Below are 15,215 nucleotides of genomic sequence, written 5' to 3'. Positions count from 1 at the left end.
CACCGCCCGTTACACACCATGCCTTCTGGCCGTTACACACCATCTCCACTGCCCGTTACTCTGTATCCACACCGCCCGTTACACACCATCCGCACCGACAGTTAAACACCATCCCACACCCCATTACACACCATCCACACCGCCCATTACACACCATGCCTTCCGCCCGTTACACACCATCCCCACCGCCCATTTCACTGAATCCCCACCGCCCGTTACACACAATCCCCACCGCCCATTACACACCCTACCCACCGCCCATTACACACCATGCCTTCTGACCATTACACACCATCTCCACTGCCCGTTACTCTGTATCCACACCGCCCGTTACACACCATCCCCACCGACAGTTAAACACCATCCCCACCGCCCGCTACACACCATCCCCACTGTTATGTTCATTAATAAATAGACATTCTTATTATGAACACAGCTAGCTTCTAAGCTAGTCACTTTATTTAGCATATGAGGACTTCAGTACATGAGGACTTCTACAGCATCATTCTAGAGCTTTCCATCTTGACTACTGCCTTGTGGGTAGCCTAGTGCCTCGTGGGTAATGTAGTCTTATATATATATAGACATACAGCAATATACAGCTCTACACAGCTCTACGGCTCCACCTAGTGTGCACTATAGAATGACATGTTATTGATCATTACATCCCCCTTTCTTTGAGGTTAAACAAAATCAATATCAATCAACTTTCAAGAAAAACAATAAAGATGATATCAGTAACACTTTTGTTAGTGCTCTATAAACATAAACATTTTCACAACAGTCAACACATTTTCAAAGCTTTACATTATACTCAAAGATTAAGCCTATCAGGCTTTTTTACTTCACGTGTGGACCTTCTCAACATGGGTAAGTCTGATGTGTCTTCATGAGATTGTTCTGGTGGTGATTGACAAGATGCAGTTGCGGCTTTGTCATCGATCTGCTCTTGTATAGTCTCTTGTGTTTTTAGTGTGGATCCCAGATGATAATGTCATCAACATAGACCCGGACTCTTTCCAGACCTTCAATTTCGCTCTATGAAAGATTTCAGATGCAGATATTATCCCGAAAGACATTCTGAGGAAACAATACCTGCCAAATGGCGTGTTGAAGGTACAGTATTTGGTGCTCTCTTCATCCAGTTTTAGTTGTCAAAATCCTTGTGAGGCATCGAGCTTTGTAAAGTATCTGGCACCTGACATTTCACTGGTGATTTCTTCTCGCTTGGGAATCTGGTAGTGTTCACGTTTTATGTTTGCATTTAAGTCCTTTGGATCCATGCATATTCTTAGATCATTGTTCTTTTTCTTTACACATACCATGGAGTTAACCCAGTCTGTTGGCTCTTCGACTTTCCTGATGACTCCTAGTGTGGTCATTCTGTCTAGTTCTTTCTTGAGCCGGTCACGCAGGGGTGCTGGAACTCTTCGTGGAGCATGTACCACTGGCTGAGCATCCTCCTTTAGCTGGATCTTGTAAGTGAATGGTAGAACTCCAAATCCTTTGAACACATCCTGGAAATTACTCACTACAGAATCCACTGAGTCATCTGGTCTGCTTATGGCACAGTTTATACAGTAGACTCTCTTGACCAGTTCTAAGTCTTCACAAGCTTTGTCACCTAGTAGTGAATCAAGTCCTTCAGCCACAACAGAAAACATGAGATGATGCACTTTGTCTTTGACTGTCACATTATGTCTGCATACACCTAAGCTATCTATTTACTGTCCATTATAGTCCTTCAGTAGTACTGACTTTTTCTGTATTTTGGGCTTTTCTTTCATATTGTTAATGTCACTCATACTGATTAAGTTTGCTTTTGCCCCAGTGTCTAGTTTCAATGTAACTAATGCTCCATTTATCTGCAGTGGGATCATCCATTTGTCCTCTTTTACTGCATTAATTTTATGTTCAGCATTGTTAATTCCTGAGGGCTGCACATTTTCTGTATCCTTTTTGATATTGTCACATGACACCATTCCAACAAAACATGTCTCATTTAAATCAGTGTCCTCAATCACATTAACTCGTTGCCCTTTCCTTGTTTGTACTTTTGAAAAGCATTGTTTGGCAAAGTGATTCAATGTAATGGGCAGTGGGGATGGTGTGTAACAGGCGGAAGCCATGGTGTGTAACGGGCGGTGGGGATGGAGTGTAATGGGCGGTGTGGATGGTGTGTAAAGGGCGGTGGGTATGGATTGTAATGGGCGTTAGGGATGGTGTGTAACGGGCGGTGGGGATGGTGTGTAAAGGGTAGTGGGGATGGTGTGTAACGTACGGTGGGGTTGGGTAGCCTAGTGCCTCGTGGGTAATGTAGTCGTATATAGATATAGACATACAGCAATATACAGCTCTATGCAGCTCTACGGCTCCACCTAGTGTCCACTATAGACTGAAATGTTATTGATCATTACACCCACCGCCCATGACACTCCATACCCACCGCCCAATACACACCATCTCTACCGCCCGTTACACACCATCCCCACCGACCGTTACACACCAGCCCCAAAGCCCAACACACACCATCCCCACTGCCCATTACACTCCATCCCCAATGCCCATTACACACGATTCCCACTGCCCGTTACACACCATCCCCAACGCCTGTTACCATCAAAACCCACCGCCCGTTACACACCATGCCTTCTGCCCGTTACACACCATCCCCACCACCCGTTACACACCATGCCCACCGACTGTTACACACCATCCCCACATCCCATTACACACCAACCCACCGCCCGTTACAATCCATACCCACCGCCCGTTACACTCCATACCCACCGCCCGTTACACTCCATACCCACCGCCTGTTACACTCCATACCCACTGCCCGATACACACCATCGCCACCGCCCGATACACACCATCCCCACCCCACAATACACACCATCCCCAACGCCCATTACAATACATACCCACTGCCCATTACACACCATCCCCAACGCCCATTACACACCATCCCCACTGCCCGATACACTCCATCCCCACCGCACATTACACAACATCTTCACCACCTAGTACACTCCATCCCCACCACCCATTACACTCCTTCCCCACCACCCATTACACACCATCCCCACCACCCATTACACACCATCACCACCCCATTACACACCATCCCAACCGCCCATTACACACCATCCCCACCGCCCGTTGCACTCCATCCCCACCGCCCATTGCACACCATCCCCACAGCCCGTTACACACCATTCCCACTGCCTGTTACACACCATACCCACTGTCCGTTGCATACCATCCCCACAGCCTGTTACACACCATCCCCACTGCGCGTTACACACCATTCCCACTGCCTGTTACACACCATACCCACTGTCCGTTGCATACCATCCCCACAGCCCGTTACACACCATCCCCACAGCCCGTTACACACCATTCCCACTGCCTGTTACACACCATACCCACTGTCCGTTGCATACCATCCCCACAGCCTGTTACACACCATCCCCACTGCGCGTTACACACCATACCCACTGCCCGTTACACACCATCCCCACTGCCCGTTACACACCACCCCACGGCCCATTACACTCCATCCGCACCACCCATTACACTCTATCCCCACCACCTGTTACACTCCATCCACACCGCCCATTAAATGCCATCCCTACCACCCATTAAACTCAAACCCCACCGCCCATTACACTCAATCCCCACTGCCCGTTATACACCATCAACACCGCCCGTTATACTCTATCCCCAACATCCATTACACACCACCACACCGCCCGTTCCACACCATCCCCACTGCCGGTTACACACCATGCCCACTGCCCGCTACACTCCATCCCCACCACCCGTTACACACCATCTCCACTGCCCATTACACTCCATCCCCGGTGGTCGTTACACTCCATCCCCACCGCCCATTACACTCCATCACCGCCACCCATTACACACCATCCCCTCCGCCCATTACACACCATCCCCACCGCCCATTACACACCATCCCCAGCGCCCGTTACACACCATCTCCACCGCCCGTTACTCACCATCCTGACCGCCCGTTACACTCCATACCCACCGCCTGTTGCACACCATCCCTTCCCCCGTTACACACCATCCCCACTGCCCATGACACTGAATCCCCACTGCCTGTTACACACCATCCCCACTGCCTGTTACACTCCATCCCCACCGCCCGTTACACTCCATGCCCACCGCCGGTTACACACAATCCACACCGCCCGTTACACTCCATCCCCATCGCCCGTTACACTCCATCCCTGCCTCCCATTACACAGCATCCCCACCGCTGGTTACACACCATACCCATCGCCCGTTACACTCCAACCCCACCGCCCATTAAACAACATCCCCACCAAATGTTACACACCATCACCACCGCCCGTTGCACGCCATACCCACCGCCCGTATCACACCATCCCCACCGCCCATTACACAACATCCCCACCGACCGTTACACACCATCCCCATCACCCGTTACACTCCATCCCCACCGCCCGTTATACACCATCCGCTCCGACCGTTACACACCATCCGCACCGCCCGTTATACACCTTCCCCACCATCCATTACACACCATCCCCACCGCCCGTTACACAACATCCCCACCACCAAGTACACTCCATCCCCAATACCCGTTACACTCCATAACCACCGCCCATTATACACCATCCGCACCGCCCGTTACACACCATCTGCAGCGCCCGTGAAACACCATCCCCACCGTCCTTTACAAACCATCCCCACCGCCCGTTACACTCCATCCCCACCGCCCGTTACAGAAGATCCCCACCACCCGTTACAGACAATCCCCACCGCCCGTTACACACCATCCGCACCGCCCGTTAAACACCATCCCCACCATCCGTTACACTCCATCCCCACCGCCCGTTATAGACAATCCCGACAGTCCGTTACATGCTATCCGCACTGCCCGGTACACAGCATCCCCACTGCCCATTACACACCATCCCCACTGCCTATTACAGACCATCCCCACTGCCCATTACACACCATCCCCACTGCCCGTTACACACCATCCCCACTGCCCGTTACACACCATACCCAGCGTCCGTTGCACACCATCCCCACAGCCCATTACTCACCATCCCCACTGCCCATTACACACAATACCCACTGCCCATTACACACCATCCCCACTGCCCATTACACACCACCCCACGGCCCATTACACTCCATCCGTGCCACACATTACACTCTATCCCCACCATCTGTTACACTCCATCCACACCGCCCATTAAACGCCATCCCTACCACCCATTAAACTCCAACCCCACCACCCATTACACTCAATCTCCACTGCCCGTTATACACCATCACCACCGCGCGTTATACTCTATCCCCAACATCCATTACACACCACCACACCGCCCGTTCCACACCATCCCCACTGCCCATTACACACCATCCCCACTGCCCGTTACACACCATGCCCACTGCCCGTTACACTCCAACCCCACCGCCCGCTACACACCATCCCCACTGCCCGTTACACACCATCCCCACTGCCCATTACACTCCATCCCCACCGCCCGTTATGCACCATCCCCACTGCCCATTATACTCCATCCTCGGCGGTCATTACACTCAATCCCCACCGCCCATTACACTCCATCGCCACCACCAGTTACACACCAACCCCTCCGCCCATTACACACCATCCCCACCGCCCATTACACACCATCCCCAGCGCCCGTTACACACCATCTCCACTGCCTGTTACACACCATCCCTTCCCCCGTTACACACCATCCCCACTGCCCATGACACTGAATCCCCACCACCTGTTACACACCATCCCCACTGCCCATTACACTCCATCCCCACCGCCCGTTACACTCCATCCCCACCGCCCATTACACACAATCCCCACCGCCCATTACACTCCATCCCCATCGCCCGTTACACTCCATCCCTGCCTCCCATTACACAGCATCCCCACCGCCGGTTACACACCATACCCACCGCCCGTATCACACCGTCCCCACCGCCCATTACACACCATCCCCACCGCCCGTTACACTCCATCCCCACCGCCCGTTACACACCATCCCCACTGCCCGTTACACTCCATCACCACCGCCCTTCACACTCCATCCACGCCGCCCATTACACTCCATCCCCACCACCTGTTACACTCCATCCACACCGCCAGTTACACTCCATCCACACCGCCCGTTACACTCCATAACCACCGCCCGTTATACACCATCCGCACCGCACATTACACACCACCCGCACCGCCCGTTAAACACCATCCCCACCGTCCATTACACACCATCCCCACTGCCCGTTGCAATCCGTCCCCACCGCCTGTTACAGACGATCCCCACCGACAATTACAGATGATCCCCACCGCCCGTTACACACCATCCGCACCGCCCATTAAACACCATCCTCACCTTCCATTACACACCATCCCCACCGCCCGTTACACTCCATCCCCACCGCCAGTTACAGACGATCCCCACCGTCCGTTACACACTATCCCCACTGCCCGTTACATACCATCCCCACTGCCCATTACACTCCAACCCCACCGCCCGTTACAGACCATCCCCACTGCCCATTACACACCATCCCCAATGCCCGTTACACACCATTCCCACTGCCCGTTACACTCCATCTCCACCACCCATTACACACCATCCCCACCGCCCATTACACTCCATCCCCACCGTCCATTACACTCCATCCCCACTGCCCGTTACACTCCATCCCCACTGCCTGTTACACTCCATCCCCACCGTACTTTACACTCCATCCACGCCGCCCATTACACTCAATCCCCACCGCCCGTTACACTCCATCCCCACCACCCGTTACACTCCATCCCCACCACCCGTTACACTCCATCCCCACCACACATTACACACCATCCCCACCACCCGTTACACTCCATCCCAACAGCCCGTTACACACCAGCCCCGCCTCCCGTTACACACATCTCCGCCGCTCTTTACACAACATCCCCACCACCCGTTACACACCATCCCTGGCACCTGTTACACGGCATCCCCGCTGCCCATTACATAGCATACCTGCCGCCCATTACACTCCATCCCCACCACCCGTTACACTCCATCCCCTCCGCCCATTACACTCCATCCCCACCGTCATTTACACTCCATGCCAGCCGTCCATAACACACCATCACACCGCCCGTTATGTACCATCCCCACTGCCCATTACACACCATTCCCTCCGACCATTACACATCATTCCCGCCGCCCATTACACACCATCCCCGCCGTCCGTTACACACCATCCCCACCGTACTTTACACTCCATCCACGCCGCCCGTTACACACCATCCCCACTGACCATTACACACCATCCCTCCGCCCATTACAATCCATCCCCACCACCCATTATACACCATCCCCACCGCCCGTTACACACCATCCCCACACCCGTTTCACATCATTCCCACCGCCTGTTACACTCCATCCCCGCCGCTCGTTACACACCGTCCCCTCCATCCATTACACTCCAGCCCCACTACCCATTACACACTGTCCCCACCGCCCGTTACACTCCATCCACGCGGCCTGTTACACACAATGCCCGCCGCCCATTATATACCATCCCTACCTCCCGTTACACTCCATCACCACCTCCCATTACACACCATCCCCTCCGCCCGTTGCACACTATCCCCACTGTCCATTACACACTATTCCCACCGCCCATTACAATGCATCCGCACTGCCCATTACACACCATTCCCACCGCCTGTTATGCACCAACCCCACCGCCCATTACACACCACCACCACTGCCCATTACACACCAGCCCCTCCACCCGTTACACACCATCCCCACTGCCCATTACAAAGCATCCCCACCGCCCATTGCACTCCATCCCCGCCGCTCATTACACTCCATTCCCACCGCTTGTTACACTCCATTCCCAACACCCATTACACTCCATCCACACCGCCCGTTACACTCCATCCCCGCCGCCAGTACACACCATCCCCGACCGCCCGTTACACACCATCCCCACCGCCCATTACGCACCAACCCCATCGCTCGTTACACACCATCCCCGACCGCCCGTTACACACCATCCCCACTGCCCGTTATGCACCATCCCCACTTCCCATTACACTCCATCCCCAAACGCCCGTTACACACCATCCCCGCTGCCCATTACACACCATCCCCACCACCCGTTACACACCATCACCACCGCCCGTTACACATCATCCCCACCGCCCGTTACAGTCAATCCGCACGGTCCGTTACACACCATCTCCACCACCCGTTAAACTTCATCCACACCGGCCATTACACATCATCCTCACTGCCAGTTACACTCCATCCCCAACGCCGGTTACACTCCATCGCCCACGCCCACTACACACCATCCCCACTGCCCATTACACACCATGCCCACTGCCCTTTACACTTCACCCCCAATGCCCGTTACACAACATCCCCACCGCCGTTACACACCAACCCCACCGCCCATTACACACCATCCCCACCGCCCATTACACACCATCCCTACCGCTGTTAAACACCAACCCCACCGCCCATCACACACCAACCACACCGCCTATTACACCCCATCCCCACTGCCCGTTACACTGAATCCCCACCATCCATTACACACCATTCCCACCGCCCGTTACACTCCATCCCCACCGCCCATTACACACAATCCCCAACACCCGTTACAATGAATCCCCACTGCCCTTTACAATGAATCCCCACCGCCCATTACACTGCATCCCCACCGCCCGTTAAACTCCATCCCCACCACCCGTTAAACTCCAACCCCACCACCCATTACACTCCATCCTCACCGCCCATTAAACTCCATCCCCACCACCCATTACACTCCATCCCCACCGCCCATTACACTCCATCCCCACCGCCCATTACACACCATCCCCAATGCCCATTACACTCCATCCCCACCGCTCGTTACACTCCATCCCCAGTGCCCGCTACACACCGTCCCCACCGCCCGCTACACACGATCCCCACCGCGCATTATGCACCATCCCCACCACCCATTACATAAGAACATAGGAACATAAGAAATAGGAGCAGGAGTAGGCCAATCGGCCCCTCGAGCATGCTCCACCATTCAATAAGATCATGGCTGAACTGATCCTAACCTCAAATCTACTATCACTCTCCATTCCACCCACACCCATGTGATCTCCCAGGAGAGGTGAAAAACCAGGTAAAAAAAAACCAATGGCCAATTTGGGAGAAAAAATCTGGGAAATTCCTCTCCGACCCATCTAGGCAATCGAAACTCATCCAGGAGATCACTCTGTCCCTATATTTTCTACAGTACTTACCTTCTGTAAAGGCGATCTCCACCCCAGCCAGGAACAGGAATAAAAACATCTCCTGAAATCTAACAGAATTAGAACACAAGAAGTAGGAGCAGAACCAGGCTACATGGCCCCTGGGCCCGCTCCACTACCCACAGGACCATGACCATTCCGAACCTAGATTCATGTCCAATTTCCTGCCCGCTCCCCGTAACCCTTAATTCCCTTTACTTCTAGGAAACTATCTATTTCTGTTTTAAATTTATTTAATGATGTAGCTTCCACAGCTTTCTGGGGCAGCAAATTCCACAAACCTACCACCCTCTGAATGAAGAAGTTTCTCCTCATCTCAGTTTTGAAGGAGCAGCCCCTTATTCTAAGATTATGCCCCCTAGTTCTAGTTTCACCCATCATTGGGAACATCCTCACCGCATCCACCCGATCAAGCCCCTTCACAATCTTATATGTTTCAATAAGATCGCCTCTCATTCTTCTGAACTCCAATGAGTAGAGTCCCAATCTACTCAACCTCTCATCATATGTCCACCGGAATTAACCGAGTGAACCTTCTTTGTACTGACTCGAGCGCAAGTATGTCTTTTCTTAAGTATGGACACCAAAACTGTATGCAGTATTCCAGGTGCGGTCTCACCAATACCTTGTACAACTGCAGCAATACCTCCCTGGTTTTATATTCTATCCCCCTAGCAATAAAAGCCAACATTCCATTGGCCTTCTTGATCACTTGCTGCACCTGCATACTAACTTTTTGAGTTTCGTGCACAAGGACCCCCAGATCCCTTTGTACTACAGTACTTTCCAGTTTCTTGCCATGAAGATAATAAATTGCTCTATGATTTTTCCTGCCAAAGTGCATAACCTCACACTTTCCAGTATTGTATTCCATCTGCTAAATCTCTGCCCACTTACTTAGCCTGTCTATGTCCCTTTGCAGGTTTTTTATGTCCACCTCACTCACTACTTTCCCTCCCATCTTTGTATCATCTGCAAACTTTGATATGTTACACTCGGTCCCCTCCTCCAAATCGTTAATATAGATTGTAAAGAGTTGGGGACCCAGCACTGACCCCTGCAGAACACCAGTAGTTACTGATTGCCAGTCTCAGAATGAACCATTTATCCCAACTCTCTGCTTTCTGTTAGCGAGCCAATCCTCCACCTACGCCAGAATATTACCCCCAATCCCGTGATGTTTTATCTTGAGCAATAATCTTTTGTGTAGCACCTTGTCAAATGCCTTTTGGAAGTCTAAAAACACTACGTCCATTGGTTCCCCCTTATCCACCCTGTATGTTACTTCCTTAAAGAACTAAAGCAAATTTGTCAAACATGACTTCTCCTTCATGAAACCATGCTGAGTTTGTCCTATTAAATTATGTTTATCCAAATGTCCCGTTACTGTCTCCTTAATAATGGACTCTAAAATTTTACCAACCACAGATGTTAGGCTAACAGGTCTATAGTTTCCAGCCTTCTGCCTACTACCCTTTTTCAATAAGGGTGTTACATTAGCAGTTTTCCAATCTGCCGGGACCTTTGCTGAGTCCAGGGAGATTTGTAAAATTATTGCCAATGCATCCACAATCCCTTCCGCCACTTCCCTCAAGACCCTAGGATGTAAGCCATCAGGTCCAGGGGATTTATCCATCTTGAGTCCCATTATTTTACCAAGTACCACTTCCTTAGTGATTTTAATCGTATTTAGCTCTTCCCCCCCTAGAGCCCCCTGTTTGTCCAGTGTTGGGATATTTTTCGTATCCTCTACCATAAAGACTGATACAAAATATTTGTTCAGCGTTTTTGCCATCTCCATGTTTCCCACCATTAATTTCCCAGTCTCATCCTCTAAGGGACCAACATTTACTTTAGCCACCCTTTTTCTTTTGATATAACTATAGAAACTTTTGCTATCTGTTTTTATATTTTTTGCTAATTTACCTTCATAATCTATCTTCCCTTTCTTAATCAATCTTTTAGTTATTTTTTGCTGTCTTATAAAGACTTCCCAATCTTCTATCCTCCCACTAGATTTGGCTACCTTATATGACCTTGTTTTTAGTCGGATACTATCCTTAATTACTTTACTTAGCCACGGATGGCTATCTTTTCTTTTACACCCTTTTTTCCTCAGTGGAATATATTTTTTTTGGAAGTTGTAAAATAACTCCTTAAATGTACACCACTGATCATGTACCGTCTTACCCTTTAATCTATTTTCCCAGTCCTCGCTAATCAATTCTGCTCTCATACTTTCATAGTCTCCTTTATTCAAGTTCAGCACACTTGTTTGAGATGCAATCTTCTCACCCTCTAATTGAATATGGAATTCAACCATGTTATGGTCACTCATTCCAAGGGGGTCCTTTACTAGGACATTTTTAATTAATCCTGTCTCATTACACAGGACCAAATCTAAGGTTGCTTGCCCCCTGGTCGGTTTAGTTACATACTTCTCAAGAAACCCATCCCTAATACACTCAATGAACTCATCCTCAAGGCTGCCCTGCCCAATTTGATTTGTCCAGTTAATATGATAGTTAAAATCCCCCACAATTATAGCTGTTACTTTATTACAAGACTCAACTATTTCCTGATTAATACTCCGTCCAACAGAGTTGCAACTGTTCAGAGGCCTATAGACTTCGCCCACTAATGTTTTTTTCCCCTTATTATTCCTTTTCTCCACCCAAACTGTTTCACTATCCTGCTCCTTTGACCCAATATCATTTCTCTGTATTATAGTGATTCCTTCCTTTCTTAACATTGCCACCCCACCTCCCCTTCCTTCCTGCCTGTCCTTCCTGATTGTTAAATAACCTGGTATGTTTAATTCCCAGTCATGGTCACCCTGCAGCCATGTTTCTGTAATGGCCACAAGATCATACCCATATGTAGTTATTTGTGCCATTAACTGATCCATTTTGTTATGAATGTTACGTGCATTCAGATAAAGAACTTTCAAATATGTTTTGTGACACTTAGTTCCTGTTTTTCCCCTTTTTACTACTTTACCTTTTACTCCATACCTTCTGTCCCTTCCTGACACATTCTGTTTTTTAATTCCCCCACTGCTACCTAAGTCTACACACCATCCCCGCCGCCGGTTACACACTAACCACAATGCCCATTACACTCCATCCCCACCACCCATTATACTCGATCCCCACTGCCCATTACACACCATCCAGACCGCCCATTATACTCCATCCCCACCGCCCATTACAGTCCATCCCCACCGCCCATTGCACACCATCCCCACCGCCAATTACACCCCATCCCCAGCACCCACTACATACCATCCCCACCACCCATTACACACCATCCCCATTGCCTGTTATACACCATCACCACTGCAGGTACACTCCATCCCCAAGGCCTGCTATACTCCATCTGCACTGCCCATTACAATCCAGCCCCACCATCCATTACACACCATCCCCGCCACCGGTTAGACTCCATCCCCAATGCCCGTTACACTGCGTCCCCACCGCCCATTACATTCCATCCCCACCACCCGTTACACTCCATCCCCACCGGCCGTTAAGCTCCATCCCTTCCGCCCGTTACATACCATCCACGACGCTCATTACAAACCATCACCACCGCCCATCACACACCATACACATCGCCTGTTACACCCCATCCCCACCGCCCATTACACTGAATCCCCACCGCCCATTACACACCATCCCCACCGCCCATTACACTCCATCCCCACTGTCATAAATCGCAACTTCTACAAGAAGTAACTCAGGAAGTACTACTGAATGGCCAGCTGAGGGCACCGCCCAAGGAGTATAAATACTCTGGCGTGGGCCCACCTTGGCCAGAGACACTCTGGAAACAGGAAGCTAGTGACTACTAACTAGACCTCCATGTTTTGTTACAAGTCGATTAAAGCCTTGCTTTATGTACAACCAAGTGCGTAGTGAGTCTTTGTTACGTCAATTTAATTGACCTGTTATCGTCTCCACGCCTTGGGTGATTCGGAACAACCAGCTGCAACACTGCAGAAAGGGTCCTGGGCAAGAAACTGATCCATCATGTAAATACTCCTTAGACCCGCTCGTCTCGACCTGGACCCGAATGCACCTGCAGCAGCGAAGGTATGGAAGCATTGGTTTCGTACCTTTAGCAACTTTCTTGAAGAATGTGGGGCGGGTGCCTGTAATAAGTTACGAATGCTTATTAACTACGTATCCCCTCATGTGTATGATTATATTGAGGACTGTATAGACTACGACGCTGCTATCGAAATTTTACAGCAGCTGTATGTCAAGTCCCCGAATGAAATCTTTGCTCGACACTTACTGGCCACAACTCGGCAGCAGCCTGGGGAATCACTCAATGAATTCCTCCAGAAACTTCGCAGGCTCAGCAAACATTGTAACCTTAAAGCGGTTACAGCTGAACAGTATCAAGAGGAACTAATCCGCGATTCCTTTATCAATGGGATTGCGTCCCCTTTTATACGTCAGCGCCTGCTGGAAAATAAAACCCTCAATTTACGGGCTGCTTATGACCAGGCGTGTTCCCTAGACTTGGCCAAGAAGAATGCAGACACTTATCTCCCACCACGTGCACGGGCGGCGGCTATCACTCTTAATAAATCTTTCGATAGATCTCGGGTGGATGCCCCCGCTGATGATGACTCTACTCTAATGGATGACGACCCTAACCTAGAAGCCTTTGCTGATGACAACCCTGCCCTAGCAGCATCCTGGCACTCAGGAAGAAAGTGTTTCTTTTGTGGAGGTACGTTCCATTACAGAAAATTTTACCCGGCTCGTAATGCGACCTGCAATCATTGCAGCAAGAAAGGACACTTTTCCAAGGTATGCCAGTCACGGGCCTCTGCTAACGAGAAAGGCAGCTCCTCTAAAGTATACCGGTCAAGAGCTCCTGTTAGCTTCACAGCTGCTATCTATGGAGCTGCTCCTCCCTCAAGAACAACTGCTAAGGCTACAGCTGCCGAAGGAAAAATTACCCCTCCTCCCATCACAGCTGTTTTTCCCCAAAGTTTGTCCCATGGAGCTACGAAGGTTTCAGTAAATGGGCACATTCTTAGCGCGCTAATCGACTCCTGCAGCTCTGACAGCTTCATTAGTAAGCGGGCTGTCAGCAGGTTAAAACTGCGCATTTATCCCTCGGACAGGGAGATTGCAATGGCTCTGACGACTCTGACTACCAATTCTTCTGGCTTCTGTCTTGTCAACCTCATCCTCAATGGTCGCACGTATCGCTCCACCCGGCTCGGAGTACTCGAAAACTTATGTAGCGATGTGCTTCTGGGACAGGACTTCCAGAAGCAGCACAAAAGACTCACTTTTGAGTTTGGAGGGTCGAAGCTGGAGCTTACCATTTCTAAGGTGCCATTTTGTGCGCTCTCGGCGGCCTTACTTGGTGAGCCCTCCCTGTTTGCCAATCTCTCCCCTGCTGTAAACCCATAGCCACCAAATTGCGGTGCTTTAACCAAGACAACCGACCATTTATCGAGGCAGAAATCTCTCACCTTTTAGCTGACGGTATTATCGAGCCATGTTCATCCCCCTGGCGGGCTCAAGTCGTCATTGTGAAAAACCCTTTAAAACAACATAAGAGACATTTGTGTATTGATTATTCGCAGACTATTAATCAATATACCAATCTGAATGTCTACCCGCTACCACGCATAGATGACATGGTCAACAACCTTGCCAAATACAAGGTATTTTCAACCTTCGATTTAAAGAGCGCGTACCATCAGGTACCGCTGAAAGACTCTGACAAAAAGTATACGGCCTTTCAGGCCAATGGTCGGCTTTATCAGTTTTGTCGCCTTCCATTTGGGGTCACCAATGGGGTGGCCGTCTTCCAATGGGCAATGCATGGCCTAGTCCGGCAA

Source organism: Somniosus microcephalus, chromosome 6 (genome assembly GCF_052327205.1).
Source record: "Somniosus microcephalus isolate GS21.2 chromosome 6, FLI_Smic_1.0, whole genome shotgun sequence".
Classification (NCBI taxonomy): Eukaryota; Metazoa; Chordata; class Chondrichthyes; order Squaliformes; family Somniosidae; genus Somniosus; species Somniosus microcephalus.
Note: the sequence above shows the minus strand (reverse complement) of the source record.